Genomic DNA, 9005 nt, shown 5'->3' on the forward strand with positions numbered 1-9005 from the left:
GTGTCTTGTTTAATCACAGAATGGAAGGACACTTCTTGCTGACTCACTCACCGTAACCCAGCTGCAGAACATTTGATTATGCTTTAATATTAACGTAGTGCCATAGACGTACATAGCAGCGTAAAATGGGGGAAATGGCGCCAGAAAAAAGGAGTCTCTGCCCTTAGGAGATCCCAGTTGACTGGAATGAACAACAGGAGAAAAATGAGAAGAAACAAGGTCTGAAAGAGGACCAGCCTCAAAGCCCACAGTGGGATGGAGAAGGTGGGTGGGGCCCCGTAGGATTCTGGCGGAGTGGAATGGGAAGGGTCCTGGCTCCCACAGAAGAGAAGTCTGAACCAAGAGTTGAAGTGAGTTGAGAACCCAGAGGGCAAAAGGAGCAATGAGGAGAAGAGCTGTGGTGTGAAGGAGTGTGGAGGGTGGAGAAGAGGATGTGTATGAACATCTAAAATCACAAACCAGGGGCAAGTTTCAGTTAGGTATCTTTTCAATTTCTAAAATTTGAGAACAGGCTCTGCCTCTAGGGAACGAGCTGGGGGAATCTATGAAGAAACAACTGTAATGTCTTGACAGCCACTGGGTCTGGGAGAGGGTGTTTTGACAAGGAAAACTCCCCTCTAGACAGTCAGCTCTAGACTTGGTTCTGGCTGGGGCCTGCTGTGTGACCTTCAGAAAATCACTTGACCTCTCTGGACCCCAGTTTCCTCATCTATAAAATGGGGCTAATAATACCTACCTTTCCCTACCTCACAGGAATGTTGTGAAGATAAAATCAGATGATTTAGGTGAAAGCACTTTGGAAAAATAAAAGCACTTTACAAAAAACAAGATACTATCCTTATTAAATAACCTTTGAGGTCATTCTCTGGCACTTTGCCTAAACTGCAGGGAGATACCGCAGTAGCAAGTTTCATAGTCCTATCCTCATAACACTGTATTTACCTTCCACTCATTTACAACACCCATGGTGATGGGTTTTTTTTTTCCAACAGTATTTGTTAAGTACTTATTATGGGCCAGGCACTGTACGAAGAGCAGGGTTAAATGCATGATATCAGGTTGGACACAGTCCCTGCCCCACACAGCGTTCACAGTTTTAATACCCATTTTACAAATAAGGTAACTGAGGCATAGAGAAGTTAAGTTACTTGTCCCAGATCATACAGTAGACAAGTGGCAGAGCTGGGATTAGACTCGCAGGCCCATGCTCTTCCCACTGGGTCGCACTGCTTCTCATAGATTAATAAAATTATCATTTGGGCTTATTTTTGTCATATCTGTACTTTCCCAAGTGCTTAGTGCAGTCCTCTGCACAAAGTAAGCTCTCAAGAAACATCATCGATTGAAAAAATGACCGTGTTGAATCAAACAATCATATTTATCAAGCACTTACTGTGCACAGATCATTGAACTAAGTACTTGAGAGAGTACAACAGAGTTGATAGACATGTTTCCTGCCCACAAGGAGCTTACAATCTAGAAGGAAGAAGAAGAGTGGATACCCTGTGCTACACAAGTCAGGGTTCCAGACCCGATCCTTGTCTTCAGGACACTTACAGTCAAAAACAACAACTTCGATTCATATCACAGGCTTTGTCTTTTTGTTCAGTCTTTTGTTAGGGCTGCTCCTATTAGCATCATTGATGTGCTCAATCTTTCCTGACCACCCACGAAATCCTGGCTGGGTGTATTCCTTAGGAGCATTGATTGTCAAATGATCTCTTGGCTGACCCTGGCAGCAGACCCAGGATTAGCTCTGGCCCTACTTGGGGATCTCTCTATTTTGTCCCTGAGGAAAGAGGAGAAGGACTCAGGAGAGACAGAGATGGGGATGGGTGGGGAGGTGGAGTCCAAGAAGCTGAGGAGAGGCAGCTCAAAAGAAGAGAATTGTGGGTAGGGGAAGGGAGAGGGAGAGGAAAATGGTATTTGGGATGCAGAAGGAAAGTGACCCACAGAGGAAGGGAAAATTACAAGAGTGGTAGTGGGAAAAAGGAGGGAGGAGCAAGAGAGAAAGACAGCAAAACTGTGTCCAACTGCAGTGAAGGGAAAGAGGAAATGGAAGCAAGATTGAATAGTGAAGACCTGAAAGGGAGGACTAGAAGCTGAAATTACATTTGGAAAGCAATGGGGAGCCTGGAAAGGGGATGCTATAATTAGCAAAACTCAATAACAGCATAATTAGCATGATCTAATGCCAGCATGGAAAGAGGTGTGTGGGGAAGGGTGAGAAGAGAAAGGTGTGAAACATGTGGAAAAGGCTCATTTTGGTGTGCTTGTTTTATGAAAAATTTGTTTATTCTTTCTCCCTCCTGAGTAAAACAACCTTCTTAAAAGAAGAGGAAAAAACACAGAAGGATAATCATAATGTGGTATTTCTTCACTGTGGTATTTGTTAACCATTTACTGTGTGCAGAGCCCTGTACTAAGTGTTTGGGTGAGTAAAACATAACAGAATTGGTAGAAACATTCACTGTCCACAGTGAGTTTACAATCTAGAGAGGGATACAGACATGCATAGAAATAAATGAATTACGGATATGAATGCAAGTGCTGTGGGGCTGAGGGAAGGGTGAATACAGGGTGCAAATCCACGTTCAAGGGTGATGCAGAAGGGAGTGGGAGAAGAGGAAATGAGGGCTTAGTCAGGGAAGGCCTCTTGTGGATGTGCTCTTTAAAATGCCATTGACCAAATTATTTCAGCAGATCACAACTCAGGGGTTATTGGGGTTGCTGCCACATTCGGCATGAACAGAAGACAATTTCACCCTTCAGGCTGGATGAAGTCTCCTTACCCTGCTCCTACCCTCCCATTCAAAGCCTGTAAGACGGGCTGGAAAACAGCCCACGTGACAGGTGTTCTTTAGGTTCTCCTAACTAGGAATGGATCCACAACCTGCCTTTTCTGGGAGCTCCCAATCTGTGCAAGACACCTGGTTTGTCACTCCCCACCCAGACGGGGTCTGAAATTCATCTCGGGTGGGTGATGGTCTTTAGCTGTTCTGCTTTGGACCGGCCACAATTTCCCAGTCCTCATGGCTGGGCCCTGGATGAGACCCTCTTCTTCTGAGGTTACTGATCTCCTTGTCCCTTGGGCTGAGAGCCGAGTAGCCCGCTCTCTCCACCCAGGAGGGCCTGCCTCGGAGAAGCAGCATGGCGTAGTGGATAGAGCCTGAGCCTGAGAGTCGGAAGGTCATGTGTTCTAATTCTGGCTCCACCACTTGTCTGCTGTGTGACCTTGGGCAAGTCACTTCACTTCACTGGGTTTCAGTTACTACATCTGTAAAATGGGGATTGAGACTCTGAGCCCCTCATGGGACAGAGACGGTGTCCAACTCGATTCGCTTGTATCCATCCGTTTAGTACAGTGCCTGGCACATACCAAGTTCATAACAAATACCATTATTATTATCCTTGCCCTTCTCTTCCCTGGTGGAGGATCTCTGCAAGGGAACCCAAGGGCACAGAGGTTTCAAGTCCTCCATCCTGAGGGACCCATCAGGAATTTCAAGGAGCTACCGAATATCAGACAATAACAAGAGTCCAGCCCAATAAGTTTAATAAGGGCCTACCACAACCTTGGCATGGGTGGCGACCATGTCTGGGATTGGTTTGCCCATTAACACAACATGTGTTTGGTTAAGTCCCCTCCTTTCCTCCTAGAAAGATTAGACTCGAAGTTACATGTTCCTGACTTACTTGAGTAAGTGGCAGCGGCTTCGGCCCCTTCTGGAAACAGCAGACCTCAGAGCAGAGGAGAGGTGGCCGCCAGACTGAGCTGGAAGTCCTAGAAGTCCCCGGAGCCCCACTGTGGGCCACGGCCCGGGGCTCTCTGGTTCAGGGCTAGCCAGGGCCTCCGTCTCCAGAGAGGGGGCTCCCTTGCCGCACTGACCAGTTGCCACTGCTGCAGAAGCAAAAGGAAAACAGTCTGTTTCAGCTGGCAGCAGAGAGAGCCCCACCATGGCAGCCCAGGGTATCCACAAAGTAGCCTGCATTAAATGCTCTCCTGCTTCTCACGTGGCTGAAAAATCACCCAGCTCTCAGTGGGGGCCAAGAGGGTCATATGGAGGTAAGGAGGGAGCACTCACAATGAGGGAAGCTCCCACTTGGGATTAATTCTCCCCTGTGCACCCAGTAAAATACCCGCATATGCCCAGGTGGAAGACGACAAAGAAGAGCTTCCTTCCTTCTCATTCCCAGGTTCTGGGGCTCTGTCTGATGCCTTATTGCCGGTTGGGTGGTGGGCCTGGGGGAGACTATGCCTTTAAGAGAAGCAGCTTGACTTAGTGGCAAGAAAATGGGCTTGGGAGTCAGAGGGCATGGGTTCTAATCCCGCCTCCACCACCTGTCTGCTGTGTGATCTTGGGCAAGCCGCTTCACTTCTCTGTGCTTCAGTCACCTCATCTGTACAATGGGGATTAAGACTGTGAGTCTCACGTGGGACAACCTGATTACCTTGTATCTACTCCAGCACTTAGAACAGTGCTTGGCACACAGAGCCGAACAAATACCATAATGATTTATTATTATTTATTAAATGTAGTTTTGTATGTGGAGGAAAGACCCTCTAGAGAAGGGGTCACATGGCGACAATCTGGGGAAGGGGTGCTTCCCCCAGAATCTTGGGAAGGCCCTGACTGGAGCCATTACTGTGGTTGAGGTGATCAAGGGCTTTGGTTTAGTGGTACAAGATCGACAAAGGGATAGGGGAGCGAGGGCATTGAGTTCACTAGAGAGGGTGGTGTTGAGGATGCCATCAAGGAAAGGTAGTTTGGTTATAGAATCAATCAACTGTATTTATTGACTGCTTACACTGACCAGCACTAAGCACAGTCTTTAGCACAGCAGTCAGCACTAAGCACAATGTTTGGTCTACAGTAAGCACCTATTATTATTAGCCACATATATTATTAAGAATACATTTATTTATATTAATGTCTTTCTCCCCTTCTTGACTGTAAGCTCACTGTGGGCAGGAAACATGACTATCAATCCTGTTGTATTGTACTCACCTAAGCACTTAGTTCAGTGCTCTACACACAGTAGGTACTCAATAAATACCACTGAAGATAATGTGTATGTATATGTGCATATATATAGGTAAATTGCAGTGTTTTTCCTTGGTGGTTTGAGGTAAAATAGTCGTATTTCAGACTGACAAATATTGGGCTCTGAATATATATCCAATACTCGCTGTCTTTCTCCACATAGGACATAAATTTATGTATGTTTGTAGGTCGCATTACACATGCCCATTAATTCACTGCACTTATTCACACTCAACTCTAGCTGCACACTGCACCCATTCAGGGTATGGCTGTAGAGCTTCCTCCTCTGGCACTGTCTTAGTGTGAAAAACAGTCTGCGAAACAAAAACCAACACAAGATCTCTGCCCAAAGACTTTGCCAACTGCCTCGAGAATAAGGCGTCTCGGCAGGCAACGCAGCTAGGGAAAGTGGGGAGAAACCAGACCCCAAGACTTACTTCTCTGCCTCTCCGCTGGATGCCTTTCACTTATGGAGAGTCCTTTCTATTTCAAGCATCGACATTTCCTATGAGGTGCAAATCCCTCCATTCCAGGACAGGCAGGGGAGATGGGCATGAATCCCTACCTGTCATTTATTTCAATGGGTGCCTTCCCCATTTAGACTATAAGCTCCTAGAGGGAGGGCATCATGTCTAGCAACTCCTATGTACTCCCCAAGTGCTCGGACCAGTGATCCGCACACTATAAGCGCTTGATAAATTTCACTGATTGACTGACGTGCCTGAAGAGTTGGAGATGCTATCAGACTTCTCCCACTGAATCCATATAATCGGAAAGTACTCATCGTGGCTGCACAGATTGCACGGTCTGGGTAATGTGAACTGTTGGTGCAGAGACATGCTGCAAGGAGCCGAAGACCGCCTCCCAAGCTGAGGAGTCAGGAATGTGGCCCAGGACTCGTGGACAGAAAGCTTGCCACAGAAAAGCCAATAAGGCAGCGATTGAAATCCTCAGCTTCTCTTCCAGTGGAAGTTTGGTTTAGCAATCACTGCAGGCTAGTGGCCAGTGGAACAGGCTCAACAAACGTCAGCATTTTGAAGACATCTGGTCTTCATTTTGGAACTTTTCTAAGGACGGGGGGATTAGGATTGTACGACGTAGATGCCATTCATTATCGCCTATCTACAGAACTGGAGTTCTGAAGGCTTAGCTTCTTTGTAGAACAATAATCCTGAATGCTTAGAACAGAACCTTTCTCTCCAGAGCTTCAACATGCTGTGCAGAAATGAATTCCTCGACCCTCAGGATTTCTGCAAGGGAAATGATTTGATCCTGGATCTTTTGGATGGGGAAACTGAGTCAGGGAGGTGTATAGTGATTTTCCAAAGGTCACACAAATGTATGGTAAAGCCTCTAGAATGGTCTCTCAATAATAATAATAATAATGATGATAATAATAATAATGGTATTTGTTAAGTGCTTACTCTGTGCCAGGCACGATATCAAGTGCTGGGGTGGATACAAGCAAATTGGTTTGGACACAGTCTCTGTCCCACACAGGGCTCACTGTCTTAATCCTTATTTTACAGATGAGATAACTGAGGCACAGAGAAGTTAAGTGACTTGCTCAAGGTCATACAACAGACAAGTGGTGGAGTCAGGATTGGAATTCAGGTCCTTGTGACTCCCAGGCCCGTGAACACTTGGCCATGCTACTTCTCCTGCACTGGTCCCCTTGTTGTATCTGTGCCAATTTCTGTTGCTTAATTGCTCGCTTTCCTTTCCCTTTCCTTTGGCTCTTTTGGACTTCACCTGCCCCATTTCTGATGACTTTACTCAGGTTTGGGACCACCACAGCAGACCCTGCTTGAACGTGCCATTGAGGCATAGTAGGAGCTTAATAAACATCATTGATTGATGGCACTCAATGGTTCTGGCATTTTGAGTTTTCATTTTGAGGGGGCAGGGGATTTTAGTGGGGAGGGGGACTAGGAGACTAGGGACTAGAGAAGCAGCGTGGCTCAGTGGGAAGAGCATGGGCTTGGGAGCCAGAGGTCATGGGCTCGAATCCCAGCTCTGCCACTTGTCAGCTGTGTGGCTGTGGGCAAGTCACTTAACTTCTCTGTGCCTCAGTTACGTCATCTGTAAAATGGGGATGAAGATTGTGAGCCTCATGTGGGACAACCTGATTACCTTGTATACCCCAGCGCTTAGAACAGTGCTCTGCACATATTAAGCACTTAACAAATACAAATACCAACATTATTAGGAGGGGGTAGGCTTCAAAGAGAGAACAGTCCATAAGACCACCATTTGCATTCTTTTCAGCTCTGATTGGAAACTGTCAGGTCTTGTCAGAGACCTGGGTTAAGGGAGGTGGGGGAGTCCATTCCAAGCACTTAGTACAGTGCTCTGCACATAGTAAGCGCTCAAATACTATTGAGTGAGTGCGTGAGTCTATAGTCTCCCATTGGTCCCTTAGCACCAAGGCCTTCACCCAATGTGTGGGACTCCATGTTTATCTGCAGTGTTTCCCATCTTTTATCTACTGAGCTGCAGGGGGGTGAACAGTCAGTCAGTCAACGAGCACAGTAGTTATGGAGTGACTTTAGGGGATGTCACAGCACTGAAAGTATGAGGCACATGTTAAGGAATAGATAAGGTTCTTATAATAATAATAATAATTATGGTATTTGTTAAGCGCTTACTATGTGCTGAGCACTGTTCTAAGCCCTGGGGTGGATACAGGGTAATCAGATTGCCCCACGTGGCTCACTTTTTTTTTAAATTTGAGGTAACTGAGGCACAGAGAAGTTAAGTGACTTGCCCAAGGTCACACAGCAGACAAGTGGCGAAGCCAGCATTAGAACCCACAACCTCTCACTCCCAAGCCCGGGCTCTTTCCACTGAGCCAAGCTGCTTCTCTATCCTCTAGGAACATAGAGATTCAGTACAGTGATGACCACAAGGGAGGCAGTGCAGCCGAGTAGAAAGAGCCCAAGGGCTGGGACTCAAAGACCAAGGTTCTAGCTGTAGACCCTACAGCTGGCCTGCTGTGTGACCTCAGGCAAGTCCCTTAATCTCTCTGAGCTTCGGTTTCCTCCTCAGGAAAATGGGGATAAAACAGATTGCCAGCTCCGTGAGTGACTGGAGCTAGGCCTGACCTGATGACCATTTTCTATCCCAGTGTTTAGTACATAGTCAGCACTTAATAAGTGTCCCAATAATGAATGCGATGAAGATGTGGAAATTCCACAGATGGACTAGATGACCGAACCCTTGGACTAGTACACAAACATGGCATCCTTGCCCTGGAAATACCCAGCAGGTACCAATGACGTCATCCGTCGAAAACAAATCCATACATCTTTTAAAAATACATTTTTGGCTAAATATAGAAGGAACGACCATTTGTCTGTGCGGTTCCTGGGGAGTCACGACTGGCTGGCTGGCTGGGACTAATGGCTTGAGGTGATTCCTCTCCAAGAATCATTCATCTCCAGGAAATGCTTGCTACTGGAGCTCCTTCCTCTGCTTCAGGAAGGTGTCCGACACAGACGCACAAAAGCCAGATGGGCAGTTGCTGCGGCAGAGGACATGCCCTCGCTCCCCGACCTGGGTCCATTCTCTGCCTCATCACGACCTGGGCTAATGGGGCTCACGGCTCCTCGGAGAAAGGGCAGCTGCCAACCTGCGAAGGAAATGGCCAATCGGCTGCAGCTTCATCATTTGGAGTTGACGGGGATTCCCAAAGCCAGGACAGACTCCTGAGGGGGTGGTGTCCTCCTAAGAGCACCTGACCTGGATCGGTTGCCTAGTGAGTTGGTTAGGGCAATCCTGCAGCACTCACTATGTGCTAAGCACTGGACTAAGCATCGGGGGAAATGTAAATATAACAGATCAGGCCCATTCCCTGGGTCTCACCATCTAGGTGGGCTGGCTAGTCAGATAGACAATGGTAACAAGGGGCTGCAGACAACAACAAGAAGCTACAGAGTCAGAGCTAGAGGTCATCTGCTA

Source organism: Ornithorhynchus anatinus, chromosome 16, assembly GCF_004115215.2.
Source record: "Ornithorhynchus anatinus isolate Pmale09 chromosome 16, mOrnAna1.pri.v4, whole genome shotgun sequence".
NCBI lineage: Eukaryota > Metazoa > Chordata > Mammalia > Monotremata > Ornithorhynchidae > Ornithorhynchus > Ornithorhynchus anatinus.